Source organism: Lissotriton vulgaris, chromosome 9, assembly GCF_964263255.1.
Source record: "Lissotriton vulgaris chromosome 9, aLisVul1.2, whole genome shotgun sequence".
NCBI classification, from domain to species: domain Eukaryota; kingdom Metazoa; phylum Chordata; class Amphibia; order Caudata; family Salamandridae; genus Lissotriton; species Lissotriton vulgaris.
The window spans coordinates 556,434,620-556,454,150 of record NC_141697.1 but is presented as its reverse complement, the minus strand read 5'-3'; the positions used below and the strand labels follow the sequence as shown (position 1 = coordinate 556,454,150).

Below are 19,531 nucleotides of genomic sequence, written 5' to 3'. Positions count from 1 at the left end.
GATTATGTTTGTTTTGAATTAATTGTGAAAACATCGACTAAAAAGCTGCAATCACAATAAAGTAAATCGGAAATATTTGTAAATTAATCTAAAACGAGTCGCAACTCTAATGGATTAAATGTCATTTTTACAGGCTAGAAAAATAGAATATTCTAATTGTTTTAGCTAACCTACGGGAGCAAAATATTAAGATTTGGATCCACACTGCTTTGGTAGTTAGCAGCAACAGAAACATAATTTCTTCTCTAAATTCAGTCTAGAAAAAAAACACACACGTATATAAGATTTACAGCTGGTTTCCTCAATCCGTAGGTACCACGCTGGAGATGGCACAGCGTGAAGCAAAGGCAACATTCCAGTGCTACAGTGAACTCTATGGTAGTATCTGAAGTTCGTATTTACATCGGCGGTCGCTACAGTTCTTCCGGGGTTGCGCAGACTGACACTTCCGTGGTGGCTGCAGAGCGTGTTTTCTGACTCGGTACGTCACTTTCCTAACCAATTGAAAGCTCTATGGCGGCTCACACTCAACAGCTTCTCCAAGTACCGCCTCTTAGCCTGTCAGTTTGTGCAAAGTAGCTTTCCCATAGGATCGGCGTGCCTCACCTTTTGAAGTAGTTTTGAAGTCGAAAGCAAGGCAGAGGCAACCGTAATCGAAGTTTTCAGACCTTCCTTTTCAAGACAGGAGGTAAGCTCCGCGGTCGGGAACTCCTCTTCAGATTGTAGTGGTTTGGAGGGCACGCATGGTCTCGGAAGAAGACTTTTAATTTGGGTCGGAACTGGTGTTTGCAGTACTGGCAGAGAACCAAAATGGGCCCTGATTATGTTCTCGGCTCGTCCGGTCTTGGTTCCTTGAAGATCCGGGGTTAAGCCAAATACGTTTTTGGAGTTTTACGTTGCCACTTAGCCCTGTTTAAGTCTTTTCTTGCTTTCTGGAACTTGAAGTTATATATAATGGTGCACGCAGACGTCTGCAAGCCCCTCAAAACAAGGAAATGCAATAAACAAGATAGTCCCTCTTTGACCTAGGAAGGATGGGGGCACTGTGTTTGTGCAGTGAAACAGTACAGCATCAGTAAATGAAAAAGCAGCTGCAGCTTCTCTTATCTATGTATTCGAAGTACTATGTACGCAGTGGCATTTTTCAGTTTGATTAAAGGGCATTTTTAGTTTATGTATTTGGCATTTAAAATGCCCTTACAGGGAGGATAGCTCACTGTTGTCAGCAGAGCTCTCGAATTTCACAGGTCATTTCAAGAATGGGTAATTCTGTCCTGTTTTTTGCATCCTTAGATCTGTATTTATAATTTATAAATGAATGTGCAACACAGAACTACAAAACCTAGCATTCAATGAAAAACTGTACTGAGTTAGTAGTCATGCACTGAACTGGTAAACTTGAGAGCTCTGTGATAGTGCACCTTACAAAATGCTCTAACTTTGCAGTTTGAGAAAAGTAAACACCAATCTCCTTGTTATAAAAAAAAAAAAAAATAAGCAGCAATTTGTCAGAAGACAGCCTGACATTTGAATTCTGTCTCTGAACACACTACAGCTGTGTCAAGACAAAAGCAAAATTACAGGAATCTCTATTGCTCATTCACCTTCTGAACTCAAGCATGGTTGTTTTGGAGGTGCTGCAGCACTCCCTCCTTCTAGCGCGTCTGGTGAGCACTTCACCCCATATCATTATGACAGCGTTTCCAGCATGGAACTTTTGTGTGATCAGGTAATGCATTATTTGTGCCATAGGTTTACTGTGCTTTCATTGATAACTAAATAGCTGCCAAGTTTCAGGTTGCTTATGTATGCAATTACCATAGTTTAAATGCACTTATTTGTGACATTCCATGCTTTATGTGTTACACTGCGTAAAACATATTTTTGATTTAAAACCATGAAGGAAAATCCCAGTAAATATAAATATTCCTGTACTTTTATGATAAATAATAGTGTACGTTTAATATAGAAGGGTCCAGGTTTAGTATAGTCTCTTGAAAAATGTGGAACATAAGCTGAAAGTCAAAGTATGCGAATACTCAAGTTATTTGAATAGTCTTAAATGGTTTGAGTTTCGTGCTTGAAAATCAACAGTTTTGTACATTATTTAGACTTAATACATTTTGCTTCAAATTGTTGGAGTTTGTCTACAGTCTTTTAGGGTAGTGGTGCACCTTTTGCAAACCTATTTAAGGCATTTTTAATGTTGATTACAATTCTATATTTTTAGAGCTGCCCTAGCTAAACAATACGTCACATAACATGGCGCATTTTACAGGTCACCCTTAAGGATCAGATGTCAAACTTAGGATTAAATAGTATATGGAAGGACTTTAGAAAACAGGGTAAATTATTACAATGATAATTCCGAGTTACTTTGCACGTAGGAGATTTTACTTTTTTTTTCTTTGGACCGTTAAGAATTTTGTCACGGAATCATTTACCTACGTCAAGTTTTCTACCTCCTATAGGCTTTTCACAAAACAGCACCCATCGAAGGAAACCTTTGGACAGGGCGCAGGAGATAATACTACTGACTGTCGCGCACAATACGTAACCCAAGAGATGAGAAAGAGGTGCATACTGGATGGCAATGTTTGCAACGCGACCTACAACAAAAGACCCTGTCGAATGTACGTCCACATGTGTCAGTTACTCAAAAATAGACCAGTCTAAATGTACTGATAACTATTCCAGTCCCTTCTACTTTAAAAGGGAGTACTTCACTGTGCTGCATCCCAATTTTTGTGTAAAAAGAGGCCCAACTTCCTTGACAGAAACACAGAACAAAAACTGCAGATTGTCTGACCCTACACAGTCAATACCAATTATCCACACCAACAATGTTGGACAAATATCTATTTAGAAAAAATGTGTGAGAAAACAAATGACACCTCACGGAAACACCACCAACGGGGAAACTGGTATGTAATTCCCAGACAAGCCCCTGTCGCATCATCGGTAGTCACTTTGTTTCTCAAAGAAAATAGAAAAAAGTGTCCAAAACAACCAACCAAAGGAGTGTGACAAACAGTGGAAAGCAGAAGCGTCTGCTATTGACAAACACAAAACATAAAGTAGTGCACACAACACAGCAACCAAATCCCTTAACCAATTTTATTCATAGGGAAAGAGGTGTGCTGTACCAATAAAAAGGCTGGTAGCTATTCCTGCATACCATTACCTATTTAAAATGCCGACATGTTTCACTGCCACCACAGTTTTGGCAGTTTCATCAGGGCTGCACTATATGCTGCCACTCCACTCTTGGACACTTGTTCTGTGTTAACCAGAGTCAGCCTAGTTGATCATACCGGCCGCCCCGGGGTGGAAACGGATGCTGGGGTACTCCTAACATGAGTCCTCGCCTTCACCTGGCTTCTAAGCTCTCGTGGTATAGCACCAACTGCGCCTCGTCTCATCCACCATGAATGATGTTTGCAACGCCCCAGCTTTTTAACGAATGAATGTTCTCAACAATTCAAAGCAGTGTGTCCTTCCCCGCTGAAAAACGTGTCTCAGACAGATTCGGGAAAAGGGCAAGCAAGGGCAGTGTTAATGCCAATACAGAGCTTCTTCTTTTTTTTTCTTCTACTTGCAGGTGAATCAAGGTCTAATGCATTCACTGTAGGGGCCTGTGTTTGACCTCATGGTCACAGGTTCAGATCCCAGTGGGTTCATTCAACCTTTAATACTGAGTTGGGTAACAATAAACATCTGTTATTCAGCGCCAAGATGCCCTTCGTGGTGAATGTGCACTCTACAAATACACGTTATGTTTTATGTTATGTTGTAATAATTCAAAGACAGCAATGGTAGTCAGCATACGCTGCTGACGTTCCTGGAGGAGAAAGTGGCTGCGCCAACACGAAGCATGGGTTTAGACAGCGCCCATTTCAGTACTTTCAAGGAAGATACAACACAGAAGAGATCCAATCAGGGTCCAGGCACACTCGTAGGCTGGGCCATCACTACACTTCTCCAAAGGAAAAACGTAAAGTGGAAGAGGCTGCAATCAAACAGTTAGAAAGTGAACACGCTGTCGGGTTGATCAGCTGATTTGTATGAGAATTTTGGGACCTTGTGGTAATGCGCCGAAATTCCCAGAATACGTTAGTCTACTCTAACCCTTGATGAATGGCACTTTGCAGGGCTGTAATTAGACTAACACATCTGAAATGTTCCGGTCTGTAGACAGTGCCCTCAATGATCTGGACTGAGGTGGTCGTCCTATACTGAGTCACTTTGCCATGCAGGACTGCCTGGAAAATACATTCCCCTTCTTGGTACCAATTTAACACCTGCATATAGTGATCATTAATTGGAAGGTGAACAGTTAACCGTGGCAGATGTTCTGCCACTGCTCTGCACCCCATGTTGCACTTTCTTCAATTTATGCATTAGATAGTGCAGAAAATGCCTTGGCAGCTGAATCACATAATTCCAGTGGCCCTGCAGTTACATTGCTGATAGAGCATGCAGATAAGCATTTACAACTTCCTTCACCTCATAAAAAGAACAGATACAGTATGTGCAGAAGCAATTCAAATTTACTTTAGAGTAACAGGACCGTTCTAGTACAAGCAGCAGCAGTGTGAACCGTATAAATATTTGAAAACACAAGTGGGGTGTCAGGAGAGAACAATTGACTGGGAGGTCTTGAAAAAAATCTGAAAAATGTTACCAAACCTGCAGGTCTAGTAACTTGAATAATTTATTCAACCTAACTGTAATTCTGTCGTCCCACAAACTGGCCCCAAATTGTGTGATCCTGGGCAAATATTTATTTCCACTAGCCGCCTTTTTCTTCATTATCACATGCAAAAAAACTCTTTTGTTTAATTTAATAGCCCAAAACTTTGTTCCATGCATAATACCCCATGCATAGAGTTTACATGACCCCTGACTTGCCTTTTAGTTCACTACCATCATTGTTATTGGGGAAAGGTCAGAAATGTTTTAGTTTGTGTTTAAAAACTCACATTTAGTAAATATATAAATAAAACCACAATGAGGTAGCACACTGTCATTTACAGTCTGCATATTTTCATTGAAATAGCCACAGAATGTCCCACTGACGTGCAGTTTTACTGACAAAACAATGTAGCATACAAATAATAATATTTTGAAATTGCTTTTCTGCAAATATTTATCATCTGCACATCACCAAGTCAAGTGTTCTGGTTTGTTTCTATTCTCTTAAAATCTCATTTCCGTCACACTTCTGAGTTACAAAAAATGTGTTTTCCTAATTGCTGGTATATTTCGAAACATTTGTACTCTTCATTTATAATCTGTACAATTTGTGTTAAAAAAAATGGACATCCTAAAACCTTTAGGTTCACACCTGCTGTACCTCAACACAATTGCATTTTACAAAATCTTCTAACTTTGCAGTCATAGGAAGATATCTTCAATCTCTAGGATAAAATAAACCGCATTTAGTAAGAAGGCATACGCTGACATTGTCTTTAAACACGCAGCAAATGTGACAACATAATAACAAGATTTAAAGGCATCTTTAATGCTCATTCACTTTCTGAATAAACAAAACACCTGTACTTTACCAGCTCGAGCTCTCTTGCCAGAACGGGCTAGTTGACCCTAAAAATAAATTGCCCTGATAAAATCTGACTCACCATAGCAAGTGGGTGTGTGTAGTTTTTTAGTCCTGTCAGTGCAGAGGGAGTGATAAATTGTGCTACTGGTGTACCGTATGCATATTTCTAGTGCCCTGGTTTTGAGACTCATCTGAATTATTATTAATAGTTCTCGGTGCATCATTTTAGTAATGTGTGTTGTCAGTGTACACATTATGCATTGTGTCCATTTATGGAGGCCACATTTGGGATGTTGTGTCAAGTTTTAGAAGGTTCCTTTTGGGTACTGTCTCAAGTACTATAAGCATCAACATAAGTTAGGTGTACAATTTTCCATACATCTTCTGGAAAATATCTACAGTTTTAAAGGCTGCCTCCAACATTTTGTGTTCCAATCTGGGGTCCTATTCTGATGTGTTGTATTCAGTATTGTAGACCACAGTTAGAGTAATTTGTCTAGTTTTGGAGTGCCTTTGAGGCAATATTTCTAGCTCTGTAGGTCCCATTTGGAGGGCTCTCCTTACTGGAATCTCCCTATAGGATTTTTTTATCCAATGCTGTAATCGTATCTGGAGCATTGTGTGTAGTTGTGAGGGCTCCTTATAGAATGTTGTGGTTACACCTCTGCCATGCTGTGACCAATTTCAGAACTTTTCCATTTAGAATGTTTTGTGCAATTCTGGAGACACATGTTGCAGCCCAGGTATTCCTAAGTAACTAGTGTGTCGGGCAAGGGGATGTTGATCTGGAAAGGCAGGGATTGCAAACAATTGCTGTAGGTTTTCAGCAACGGCAGTGCAGCCATTTATTGAAAGCACTGATCGGCTTCTCTATCTTTTATTATTATTTTCCTTTCTTTTAACAGTCTTAGTGCAGCATCATACTCTCCAATTTACCACCTGCCTTATTCTGCCTCTACAAGGTAAAATACCATACTCCAACTGCAAATATTGGTCCTGATACTGCACAAAATCGCTACCATCACTACTTGTGAAGATGATGTTCTGAAATGTTGTGATTAGCTCCTGGAGCTACATAGAATATTTTAACGTTAGAAAAGTGGAAGAGGCAGCAATAACCTTCTGACACGAACCTAAATCTTTAAAGTTTCATAGTTTTGGGCGAAGGTTGGTGAGCGAGAGTGTGAGTTTGCAGGCATAAGGCAAGGTGTAGATGGATACCATGAGCTTGCCGTGAAAAAACGCATCCGTGGATGTGCTTTCTGAAGTGCTTAGCTGGCTAAGTGGTTTGCAGCCTAGGTACAGGAACCCAGATCCCTGATATATATATATATATTGAGGATATCCACTGACAATGTAAATCATGTTGGCCAGATAAAGGTCCAAGAGGACATAGCTATTCATATTTAATATTTTATATGTCACTGGTTAGCCTGAAAATGTGTACTAGATCTGGGCATATTTGAACTCAATTGATCGAAACAATTTACTTTTAGATTCATCGCTTGTTGATGTTTCTTCTGTGGACATCATGAAAATCTGGCTTTCAACCCGTCCTTTTGGATATGTATTGAATACCCAGAGAATCCTGCTTCTCTGCATGATTTACCTCTGCTTATCATAAGTCTTCTGTTGCATCGACAACTACTAGACGTTTACGTGTGAAATGACCAGCCTATGGCACAGGTTGAGATCTGTTTACAAAAGTAGGTTTTGAGAAGGTATCCAGTGTGGGAATGATGGCTATGAATGACTCTCCACACTAGCACAGCATCTTCTACTGCATAGACATGAAGCCCTGAGTGACGCCTGCTCCTCCGATTCAACGCTAAGACGCTCCTAGGCATGGAAGGGGACTGAATGGAAATATCTGCTTCACCTCTGGTTTTCTGAGGGGAAAAAACTATTTATGTAGCACTTCATACAGTACTTCTTCCTTAAGCACTTTATAAAAAAAACACGTATTTGCTACTCATTTAATAGTTCCCCTAGGATGAAGGCTGAGTCAGCATTCCTGTGATTCAGCATCATCAGATGCTCAATATCATATTGCCAGAGTTTTATTCATTGAGCTGTCGTACTGGAAATAGTATGGTTTGTGTTGCAAGAAAGGGAATCACTGATTTGCGGAAAACAACAATCACTGCTCTCCATTGCTGCACTAATGTACTTCAAATTCCTGATAAAATAGTGAAACCGCTCCGTATCAGAGCAACAATTTTTTTGATGTAGATCATAAAAAACATACATGCTCTGCCCCATTTCTCGAATCGACTCGGAGATGGGCAAAGATATTGAACAAGTATTTTTTTATCAAGCTGTTTTAAAAATGCAAACTATTTCCAAAAGAAAATGTAACCAAATGAAACCATGAGAACGTTCCCTAAGATATATGCTGTGTCTTGCCTGTAAGTCAGGCAAGGAAAATTGGATGAACATGTGAATGTTCATTATGTTTAAGATATTGTGTTTGTTTCGTTTAGATGAACAATTTCCATTCTGTTCCGAAGAGAACACTGTCTGAATTGTTTCTTATGGTTTATTAATACATTTGTGTCAGAGCTCTGTGTAGCCTGCAGGTCCTAGCTTTCAAGCCAATGAGATCTTTGTGGGTATGGTTTTTGTTGAAGAGATCTTGAATAGCCTGCAGTCCATATGCTCTAATCTTGGTAAAATAACTTAATAGGTTATTTACCCTTTACATGCACCTGCTTGTAACCTACAGGGCATGGCTGAATCCCCGCAGAAGTCCAAAAAGTTTCAATTTAGCTCAAGTCGTTAAAGCGAATATCTTTGATTTTGAGTAGTGGTTAATCATTTGTTTTCTAAAACACGCGAAAGAATGCCCGGCATAATTGGAGCTCTTATTATTATTATTATTATTATTATAATTAACAGAAATTAATACACTTTCCCATTTACGTATACAAGACTGCTGGATTGCTCTTTTGGCAAGATGAATACTAAACAGCGTACACCAAGCATAGTACCAGGAATGTGGAATTTAATAAAATATCTACTTGTCCATGGGGAAGGTTTCTTCATAAATCTACTTATCCTGTAATAGAATCCACTTGTCCCTTAGGTGCCATGTAGTGCGGCGACAAATTATGGCAGCAATCTCATTATATAAGAGCTCTGATATAGCCTCTCTGATTATGCCAAAGCTCATACCACAGTAGTGTTTGAATACTTGCAATCCCCTTATGTTGCCACATTTCCGTAGATCTACATACTGGGGCTGAAGGTAGTGGTAAGCAATAGTTCCAGGGTTAGAATTCCCTTTTGCGTCTGTGCAAACCTACTAACTTGCATGTTTTAAGAGCTTTCAGCAACCCTTCTCTAATCTTTTCCCAAACTGAGAAATATTGGAAATTTACTCCTGACAATGGCAGACGTAAACCTTCTTCCAGAGTTGAGAAAAAAGTGGTTGGAGGGATGGTGAACTTGCAAACACTAAGATTTTCGCATGAGCAAAATCTGCACATGGATAGTTGCTCATGCTAAAATGCAGTTCACAAATATTTTCTTTGAGTATTATTTCTTGTCCTACTTCTGAAAGTTCTAGGGAACTCACGAAAGCCATATAGCTGCACTTAATCGAACGACATATACCATGGTTGCACTTTTGAGACTTTTTAAAAATAATTTGGCCCCTAATTTGGGCAGGCGTTGACCATGACCTTTTTCTGCGTTTATTAAAATTCTCCCTCTCTCCCTCTCTCCCTCTCTTCCTCTCCCCCCTTCACTGTGAGTGACCGCATTCTGATGTTTCACTAGGAGCAAATCAGCACCCCAAGTAGTTTTGTTCAGTGCCAGTAACTACTGTGGCAGTGTGTGCTTTTTGAGACCAAAACCAATTTTTGCTTTTGCCAGTGTTTTGTTATAATGGTGAGGGCCCGGCAGCTCCCACACCAATAAGGTTTTACAAAAACAATGCACACATTGACAAAACTAAAAAGCTGACCGCCAATTTCAGACTTACTGGCTTTGCCAGTGCTGTTTGTTTACTTTTGTTTCCCATAATCTTATTGAAACTGGTTACACTGATTTTCCATTATGAATAGTTTTGGGAAATACTGGCATGCATCAACACATGTTCCTAAATGATGCTGCAAAGAAATAGTACCTGAAATTTTATAGTAGTTTAGCGAAATGTTTTTTTTCCTGCTTTAATTTTTTGTCAACATTTTATTTTGAAAGCAAAGAATCCTCAATCTTTCTTTCAAGCTTCTGCAAATATTTTCATCAAATCATTGAGTATTCTGGGAGCATTATACGTAGCCTCATATTGCTTAACTTTGAAAATGTGTGTACCCATTTTTATGCTGGAACCACTGTCAATAGTGCAGTCGGAGTTTGCAACATTATCTTACAGCACTCACCCTAATATTAAAGGCTTTCAATTAATGAATATGTTTGAACAGCATTAACATATGGACAAAAATATTACCTTAACTGCAGACAGTGCCCGTCCCTTATCCATAATGTGGTACTGCACACTGGCAGTCAGAGTTTGTGCTGCAGGGGGTTGGGCCGCCTTCTCCCAAGGACAAAATGCACATGAAAACTTGTTGCCCTTGGCCCCAAACAATATGTCCTGGGCATTGGGCTTAAGGAATTCCACATCCTTGACAGTACAATAATAATTAAGCTACAATACCACCACAACTCTTATTTTGTTAATTAGTTTAATCTTTCTGTAAAGGAAAGCTAGTTTTAGGAATACAAGCACAAAATTATAGCCCTCTTTGAAAGGTCCATGTCCTTAGTTCTCTTACTGGCATTCTCACACTGCACAACCTGCCATTATTATGACATTGCAGTGCTTTCAGTAGCCCGAAGAAGAATGTCCATACTAGGCCACATGTGTTAGCAAAGTTTCATGTTGTGCTTTGATGAGCTTCTCAACAAAGCACCTCAATTCAAAGCCCCCCCCCCCCAACCAGTCTTGACCCTGTGCCCCATGGGAACAGTCCAGGCCAAACTGCCAGGCCAGGTCCTCTCTGGACCAGAAACAAGCATCCCCTCATCAGCCAGGCTAGCTTGAATCTGGCTGATGAGGGTTGATGCCCCAAAACTGGACCCAGCTTGTTTCCGGTCCAGAGAGGACCTGGCTTGGCTGTTCGGGCTTGTCTGTTACACCAAAAATGGGGGTTGCTGTACTGTTCCTCGAGAAGGTAGAGTTGGGAAAGTTCTTGCTGGCGTGACAGGAAGAGGGAGAGGGGAGGTTATTAATACCCTGGGGAATCCATTATGTTGGATTTATTTGCCTCACACACCCCGAGGAGTGTCATGCTTCATCATCGGCGGTTGCTCCTCGTCGGGGAGGCGGTGCAACCCCCGACGGGCACACCTCAGAGAGGGGCTCTTTGGCGGAGATCTTTTTACCAACTGCCTGTAGGTGAAGTGGGGGTATGTGGGCGGGTCGGTGTATACCTATAGTGAGGTGGTTAAAATGTAGAAAGGGGTACCTGAATTGACTTTTATTCTGGGGGTCCCCTAGCTACGCTTAAAAGGTGAAACTAGTCCTCTAGGTGTTAACCAATTACGTTGTGTAACCCTAGAAGGGGCTAGTGGTGCATGTGGTCAACATGTTTCTCGCTCATGGTGCATTTACCGCGATTCTTCAGGACCAAGAAGTGAGGATAACAACATGCTTGTATCATATGTTATTAAAATTTACCTTAGTGGGTCCTCCTATGTCTATGTCTAAAGATCACGACCTAGAGGCCCCCTGAGTGTTCGGCAGGGCTGAACTGCAGCGCTGAGCCCAAGATGTGGCTGTCGTCCGCTGCGTCCGGGTGTAGTGACCTACCCTTCCCCGCCGAGCTCGCCGGGCTTGTCTGTTCCCATGAGGCCGGGTCAAGACTGATTTGCATATGGCTGGGTCTATACTGCGGTGGTATGTAATCAAAGGAATGATGGATGTAACCCAGATTAATTGATTGTGTGGAATGTTTGATTTGCTCTGCATTCTGTCCATCATCTGTGTGTGTCTTGACATTTGGATAGATGTACATAATGTGTACTTTCACTACAGAATGACTTTTGTGGGACAAATGCACATCTTTTTTCGGGGGATTCACATGTTGGCACACAGAGTGGATTCTCGCTTTCAAAATACAATTTCTTAGGAAAAAGGACATTTTTAAATTAGCCTATCTGAAATGTCACCGGTCTGTGATGACAAGTAAAACATCGGACTGCTGAAAACCATGTGATACCATTCTGTTGACTGTCCCCACACTCTGCAAAGGCTCATTACCAATGGTTATCAGTGTCATGATATCACACAAAAAACATTAAAATTGTTCAGTAAGTGAATTACGTGGAAATTTTGCTGGCTGCTGCTAAAAACTAAAATGTCAAACATGACGCAAAAAGGACTAACTGACGATAATGAGAAAACAGTAGCCACTTTTTATAGTAGGAACTTCGAAATTTGAATCATTAGTTTGATGCAATTACATTAATTGTTTTCAATATCTATATTTTCGAATCTTAAAAACTTCCCATCGTTCAGTAGGTGAAAAGTATCACTGGGTTTCGCTTGCCCAATTAACAAACGTGGGAAAACAGCAAGGACATAGTTCAAAAATGGAGTCCGGTGTAGCCAGCAGTGGCAAACAGTTATGTAAGAATATAAAAATAAAGTCTGGATGGAAAACTAACTACTCCCGCCCTCGGTTATAAATGAAGGGGGTGGGAAAGAAACATTCCAAAGTCATCTTATTGAGATTACCTGTGCAGTGTATAACGGGCTCCGTTTCATTGTATTGTATTGTATTGTAATTGCATTTATATAGCGCTTACTACCCCTGACGAGGCGTCAAAGCGCTTTTTCGGCGAGTAGCACGCTACTCCGGGACCCATAGAGGATTAGTGTTGAATTAGTGTAGTGAAACATGCAAGTACATTTTAAGTGGTGGATAGGTTAGTCAATTAATTGGATTTGGAATGATAGCAGAAAGATAGAGGAGGACAAAGGTTTGTATTTATATAGCGCTTGTTGACGCACGCTATTCAGGAAGCCTACAAACGATTAGTGGTGAATTCATATTGTGAGATATGAAGTAATTTCAGTGGTGGATATTAGTCAGTTACTTGGAGTGAGAAGGATAGCGGAGGGATAAAAGGGGAAGAAAGATTTGCATTCATATAGCACTTGTTAGCCCTGATGGGTGTTGAAGCGCTTTTCTGGCGAGTAGCACGCCACTCCAGAACCCATAAAGGATTACAGTTGTAAAAAAATATGAAATAATTTGAGTAGTGGATATGTTATTCAGTTATTTGGGTAGTATATTAGTATAGTTTAATATGGAATTTGAGAAGTGAACATGTTAGTGTGTTCATTTTGATTGAAAAGGATAGTGGAGGGATAAAAGAGTGAAGGATTTTTTTTTAGGTCTTAGCAGTAGGAGGAGGCTTTTTGATGAGTAAAAAGGAGTTTTGGAGGGGAGGACTCAGAGGGAAGAGTTTAGAAAGGTTTGTTTTAGGGGATCAGTATAGTAAAAGAGTTGTCGGATGATGCAAGGAGGGGTGGAGTAGGAGAGAGTCTAGAAAGGGTTATTTTGGCAATCATAGTAGTGGTATGGGGTTTGGGATAAATGAGAGTGGATGTAGAGGATATATTGATAGATGTATAGGATGAGAGATAAGGTAGTGCATTGGAAGGAGTAGTAGAAGAAGTTTGAGATGAGTCAGAAGGTTGGGCTAGGAGATATATTGAGCGAAGTATAGGCTGAGAAATAGGGTAGTGCATTGGAAATGCTAAATTAGAAGAAAGTGATAATTATATAGATCCATAATTACATTGAAAGTATATAGATACATAAAGGAGGTAAGCATATGTAGATTAAAGATATTGATAGAGGCACAGGATGAGAAATAGGGTAGTGCATTGGATATGCTTTTTCAGGAGAAAAGTAAGACACACAGATCCAAGTACATGGAAGGTACATAGATGCCCAATGGAAGTATGTACATGTAGACCAAAGGTGATTTTTATTTATTTATTATTATTATAACTTTTTTCTCTCAACAACATAATTATTTTACATGTTTATACAAAGTAATACACAAAGATAGGTACATATCTATAGTGAAAAAAATGCTTGTATACAGAGGGATATGCTGTAAATTTCTGTTTGCATATGGTGCTTATGTGGGGAAGAGCCAAATCTTGAGTAGTTTTCTAAAGATAAGGTGGTTGTCGGTGGACCTTATGTTGGGGGGTAAAGAGTTCCATAGTTTGGCTGCTTGAACAGAGAAGGATGTGCCACCCATGTTTTTTTTCTTGTACGGTGGGATTTTGAGGCGAGTTGCTCCTTTAGAGCGGAGGTTCCTTTGTTGAATGTGTTTGGTGATTTTATTCCTGATGAAGAGTGGTCCCATTCCATGTATTGCTTTGTGGGTGATACAAAGCAGCTTGAACCTGTATCTTCTGGCAACTGGTAACCAATGCAGGGCTTTCAAGGCAGGGGAGATGTGGTCTCGCGGTTTGAGATGAAAGAGTAGTCTGGCAGCCGAGTTCTGAATCCGTTGTAGTCTTTTCATGGTCGTTAAAGGTGATCCATGGTAGAGGCTAATCGAGTTTGGACAGAACAAGGGAGATGGTAGCTTGGACCTTGTGTGGAAATCCAAAATGAGGGAAAATTCGTTGCAGCGTTTTTATAGTAGCAAAGCTTGATCTTGCTAGTTTATCCACTTGGGCATTCAAGCTTGGAGTCCATGGTCATTCTGAGGTTTCTTACTTCCTTTCGATACTTTAGGCAGTGATCCCAGTTCATCAGGCCATGCGGCAAGCGGGTTGTAATGTTTCCAATCGCCACACGTGAGTATTTAAATTTTTGAAGCATTCAATTTGAGATGGCTCCAGGTCATCCACTGATCCACGGCTCTGAGACAGCTGAAAATTGGTGATTTTCCAATGTCTTTGGGGCATTCCAGTTCAAGGAGTATTTGCGTGTCATCTGCATAGTTATAGCACGTAAGATGAAATGTATTGATCAGTACTGATAATGACTTCATGTAGATGTTGAAAAGCATGGGCGAGACGATGGAACCTTGAGGGACCCCTGCTTTTGTGGAGTACAGTTTGGACGAGAAAGGTGGGGTATGGATGACAATAGTTCTGTTTCGAAGGTAGGATGCGATCCCGTCTAGAGCAGTTCCCTCTACGCCGGCTTCATAGAGTCTTTGTTTCAGAGGGTCATGGTCAACCGTGTCAAAGGCAGCTGAGAGGTCCAAGAGGAGTAGCGCAGCAACCCCGTTGCGGTCAACTGTATTCATCTGAAAGAAACGGGTTAGCATTAGATTCCTTACCTTAAAATATCCCCAGGCGTAAGACTGGATCCGGAAACTTTTGCGTAGCAGTACCCCTGTGCGTCAGTAGGCGTCGCCGGAGTACTTAGACGCCGCCCTCGCGCGCTGACGTCGGTTCTTCTTTTTTCCGCACCAGCAAGCGCCGATCCGGAAAAAGCGGTACCCTTAGTCAATTTTTGACTAAACTTTTTCGATCCTTTTTGATCCTTTTTCGAAGTCTAACGACTCCGACGGTGCCGGTAGGGATGCCCGGGTTCAAACCCTGTGCTGACTGCGACCGACTGATGTCGGTTACCGACCCCCATTGCCGGTGTCTTCATTGCCTGGGCCTCAACCACGACGACAAGGCATGCTCCGACTGCCGAGTCCTGACTTCTAAAGCTAGACGGGAGCGGTCCCGCAAGCGACTCGAGCTCCGGCATTCGGCCCGCACCGCTAGAGGTCCCGGTCCGCGAGGAGGTCAAGGGGCCGGTCGCGGGGTCGGAGCTACCATAGCTCCGGGAGTCGTCTTCGGGCTCGAAGTCCTCAGCTAAGCACAAGAAGTCGAAGAGACGTCATCGCTCTTCCGACTCCCCCTGACGCTCACGTGACGCGGCCGGGGGTTCGGGCGACACCACCCTTGCGGCTCCGCCGGAGCCGCGGGCGTCGCGGCCTGCTTCATACCCGTCGGTCCCTGGGCAGAACGCGACACCCGAGCAGATCGAGGCCTTCCTCACGGCCATGAGGTAGCTCACTCCTCCGTCTGGTTCCGTGGCGCTTTCGGGCCCAGCGGCCCCGACTGGGAGCCCCAGCGGGTCGGGTGCTTCGGTCCCGCCGCCGCCGCCGGTGACTTCGGCGCCGCAGGCCCCCACAGGATCCGGTTCCGGATCGGGTTGCTGCCGTTCGACCTTACGACCTCGCTGACGCCGGCCCCCAGTGTGTCGCCTCCGGCGCCGCCTCCGGGCAACGTCGTCCCCGATCCCGCCCTCGATTCGGGTCCGGCGCCGCTCTCGACACCGATGGGAGATTTCTACTTCTATGACCCGGCCCCATCCTTTGGTCCTGAGTCTCAGGAGATGGGTGGCGAGGGGGATTGGGAGGGGTCTGAGGACCCTCTGGCACAGGAATGCCAGTCTTATCAGGAGTGGACAGGTGAGCTAGGGGAGGCCAGTAGTCTGGACACCTCACCAGACACTGGTTTTGTCTCCCCTCCTACCGTGGCTACGGAGGCGGGGGCTGCCTATAGTGTGGTGTTGACACGGGCGGCCAAGGCCTTGGGCCTGGAGCTCCCCGTCGCGGCCATGAGGACTAACCTCCTCACTGAGGTCCTGAAACCGCAGGCAAGTTCGGCCGAGCCTCTGCTTCCGTTTAATGAGGCCTTGTCTGACGTTCTTCTGGGCACTTGGTCCAGGCCCGCTACAGGTCAGCCTGTAGATACCCGGGCGACCCTTCCTTTCTGTCCACCCACCCCATCCCCGAGAGTCTGGTCATCCAGGCCTCTAACTCCCAGACTGCATTCCCGACGGCTCCCCCCGATCGGGAATCCAAGAGGTATGAGCAATACGGGAAAAAGGTATTCTCCTCCCTGAGTTTAGGGTTGCAGTCAGTCAACACCGCGTGCCTCTTGGGCCGCTACACCCACTCTCTATGGGACACGGTCGCGGACGTGCTGCAGCAATGTCCAGAGGAGGTCCGGACTAAACTCGCCCAAGCCCTTGCGGAGGGTCGAGATGCGGCACGGTACTCCATCCGGTGTGGGCTGAATACCACGGACTCACTGGGCAGAGCGATGGCAACGACGGTGGCGATTCATCGCCACGCCTGGTTGAGGTCTGCCAACTTTTCGGCTGATGTCCAAAACACTCTTATGGACATGCTATTTGATGGCCGTCGCCGCTTTGGCGACAAGGCAGACCATGCACTTGAGCGCTTTAAGGACTCCAGGGCTACGGCCAAGTCCTTGGGCCTCTCGGCCCGTGCCAGCCAACGGCTGCCTTTCGCTCCTTTCGTGGCCAAGGAAGGGGCGCCCCCACATGTCCTGCCAGCCACGGGCTGCAAGCTACCGTCCAGCATGGTGGCGGACATGGAAACCGCCGTGGCGGCGGTCGGGGACAACGGCGAGGCCAGTCCACACCTGTCCCTGCAGCATCCGCCTCAAAACCCTCCTAGTCCGAGCTTTCAGGCCCATGTGAGGCCAGTGGGGGGCAGGGTTCGCCATCACCACCTCCGCTGGCGCACCGTCACATCGGACAAGTGGGTGCTGCAAATCGTCGGAAGGGGCTACTCCCTCCACTTCGAGGCGACCCCTCCAGCCATGCCACCGCAGTACCACCGCGTGTCGGGGGATCACTTGCAACTTCTACAAGAGGAAGTTACGCCCTCTTGGCCAAGGGGGCCATCGAGCACGTTCCTGGGCCAGAAGTAGGGTGTGGTTGTTACTCCCACTACTTTCTGGTACCCAAGAAGGGCAAAAGGGGGCCTACGCCCTATCTTGGACCTGCGGAACGTCAACGGCTTCCTCCGGCAGGAGAAGTTCAAGATGCTGACACTAGCTCAGGTCCTAGCTGCCCTGGACCCAGGAGACTGGATGGTAGCGTTGGACTTGCAGGACGCTTATTTTCATTACCCCCGGCCCACCAGCATTACCTGCGGTTCACGGTAGGCCACGAGCACTTTCAGTTTACTGTGCTCCCCTTCGGTCTTGCCAGCGCCCCACGGGTGTTCACGAAAGTGATGGCGGTGGTTGCAGCTCATCTGCGCAGTTTAGGGGTTTCAATCTTCCCCTACCTCGACGACTGGTTGTTGAAGGCGGGCTCGCCCCAGATAGTCGTCAGCCACCTCCAGACTACGGCCGACCTCCTGCACCTGCTGGGGTTCTCCATCAATGTGCCGAAGTCACACCTGTGTCCCTCTCTGAAGCTCCTCTTCATCGGAGCGGTTCTGGACTCGGCGCAGTTTCGGGTTTATCCTCCTGAGCAGCGGGTTTGGGATATTCAGGCTCTGATTCCGATCTTTCAGCCGTTATCCCGAGTCTCGGTCAGGTTGACGCTGCGGCGTCTGGGGCTGATGGCCTCCTGCATCCTTCTGGTGCATCACGCCAGGTGGCGGATGCGGGCTCTGCAGTGGGACCTGAAGTTTCAGTGGGCCAAGCATCAGGGCAACTTGCCCGACCATGTCTTGATCTCGGAGGGCACTGCAAGACAGTTGCAGTGGTGGCTCACGGACCGCTATTGGGTCAGCGGCAGATCCCTCTCCCTACCCCACCCGGAGCACGTAGTTGTGACGGACGCCACCCTCCAGGGCTGGGGGGGCCACATGGGAGAGGCGGAGATCAGAGGCCTCTGGTTTCCGGCGGAGTCCTGGCTCCACATCAACCTTCTGGAGCTGCGGGCGATCCGGCTTGCACTGAAGGCATTCCGCCCCTCTGTCCGGGGGAGTGTAGTGCAGGTGTTCACGGACAACACCACCGCCATGTGGTACTGCAACAAACAGGGCGGGGTGGGGTCGTGGACCCTATGCCAGGAGGCTCTGTGCCTCTGGCAGTGGCTGGAAAATCAGGGCATGACCCTGGTGGTTCAACACCTGGCAGGTTCCCTTAACGCCAGGACAGACTAACTCAGCCGTCGGTGCATGATGGATCACGAATGGCGTCTAACCTCGGACGTGGCGCAAGGCCTCTTTCAGCAGTGGGGAGAGCCTTGGTTAGATCTATTTGCCACAGAAGAGAACGCGCAATGTCATCCGTTCTGCGCGTTGGAATTTCCAAGGCGGTACTCGCTCGGAGACGCTTTTCGTCGCAAGTGGATTTGCGGTCTGTTGTACGCCTTTCTGCCTATACCACTTCTGCCCAGAGTGCTGAAGAAGATCAGACGCGACCGGGCCCAAGTTATTCTTGTGGCTCCGGACTGGGCACGAAGATACTGGTATCCCGAGCTACTCAGCATGTCTGTCGATCCCCCGATTCGTCTGCCTCTTCAGGAGGACCTTCTGTCGCAGCAGCAGGGGACGGTCCTCCACCCGAACCTGTCCAGTCTCCACCTTCATACTTGGAGATTGAGCGGCGACAGTTGCGGCCATTTGACTTGCCTCCTGAAGTTTGTGATGTGATTCTGGCAGCCAGGCGTCCCTCCCACGAAGTCGGTATACGCCTGCAGGTGGAACAAATTTGTGGCATGGTGCACAGCAAAGGCTGTGGATCCCCTTTCTGCCCCTCTTTCTGAGGTTCTCCTCTTCCTTCTTTCTTTTGCCCAGCAGGGCTCTGCTCTGGGCACTATCAAGGGCTACCTTTCTGCCCTTTCCGCCTTCTTAAGGCTACCTGATCAGCCTTCTTTGTTCAAGTCCCCGGTTGTTAATAGGTTCTTAAAGGGCATCACTCATATGTTCCCGCCTCTTTCTTTCGTGATGCCTCAGTGGGACTTGAACCTTGTACTTACCCTTCTGATGTGCGCTCCCTTCGAGCCGCTTTATAACTGTCCTATCCGTCTTCTTTAAGACTGCTTTCCTGGTTGCCATCACCTCTGCCAGGAGAGTGAGTGAGCTCCAGGCTCTTTCCTCCAAGCCTCCCTTCCTTTCTGTCCATCCGGACAAGGTTGTGTTGCGGACAAGACCCTCTTACCTGCCCAATGTAGTCACGGCCTTCACATCGGGCAGTCCATCACCTTGCCC

General features: G+C 45.2%; 1 protein-coding gene across 3 annotated transcripts in view; it reads left to right on the top strand.

Moving 5' to 3' along the window:
• Window positions 1-426: 426 nt before the first annotated feature.
• Window positions 427-19,531, top strand: part of LOC147691774 (atlastin-3-like) — a 269,624-nt gene continuing 250,519 nt past the window's right edge. For 2 of the 3 annotated variants that reach the window (XM_086938068.1, XM_086938066.1), the window contains exon 1: window positions 427-688. The gene's annotated coding sequence lies outside the window, so the exon portion shown is untranslated. The remainder of the gene's footprint in view (window positions 689-19,531) is intronic. The other variant, XM_086938067.1, reaches the window with a different exon arrangement.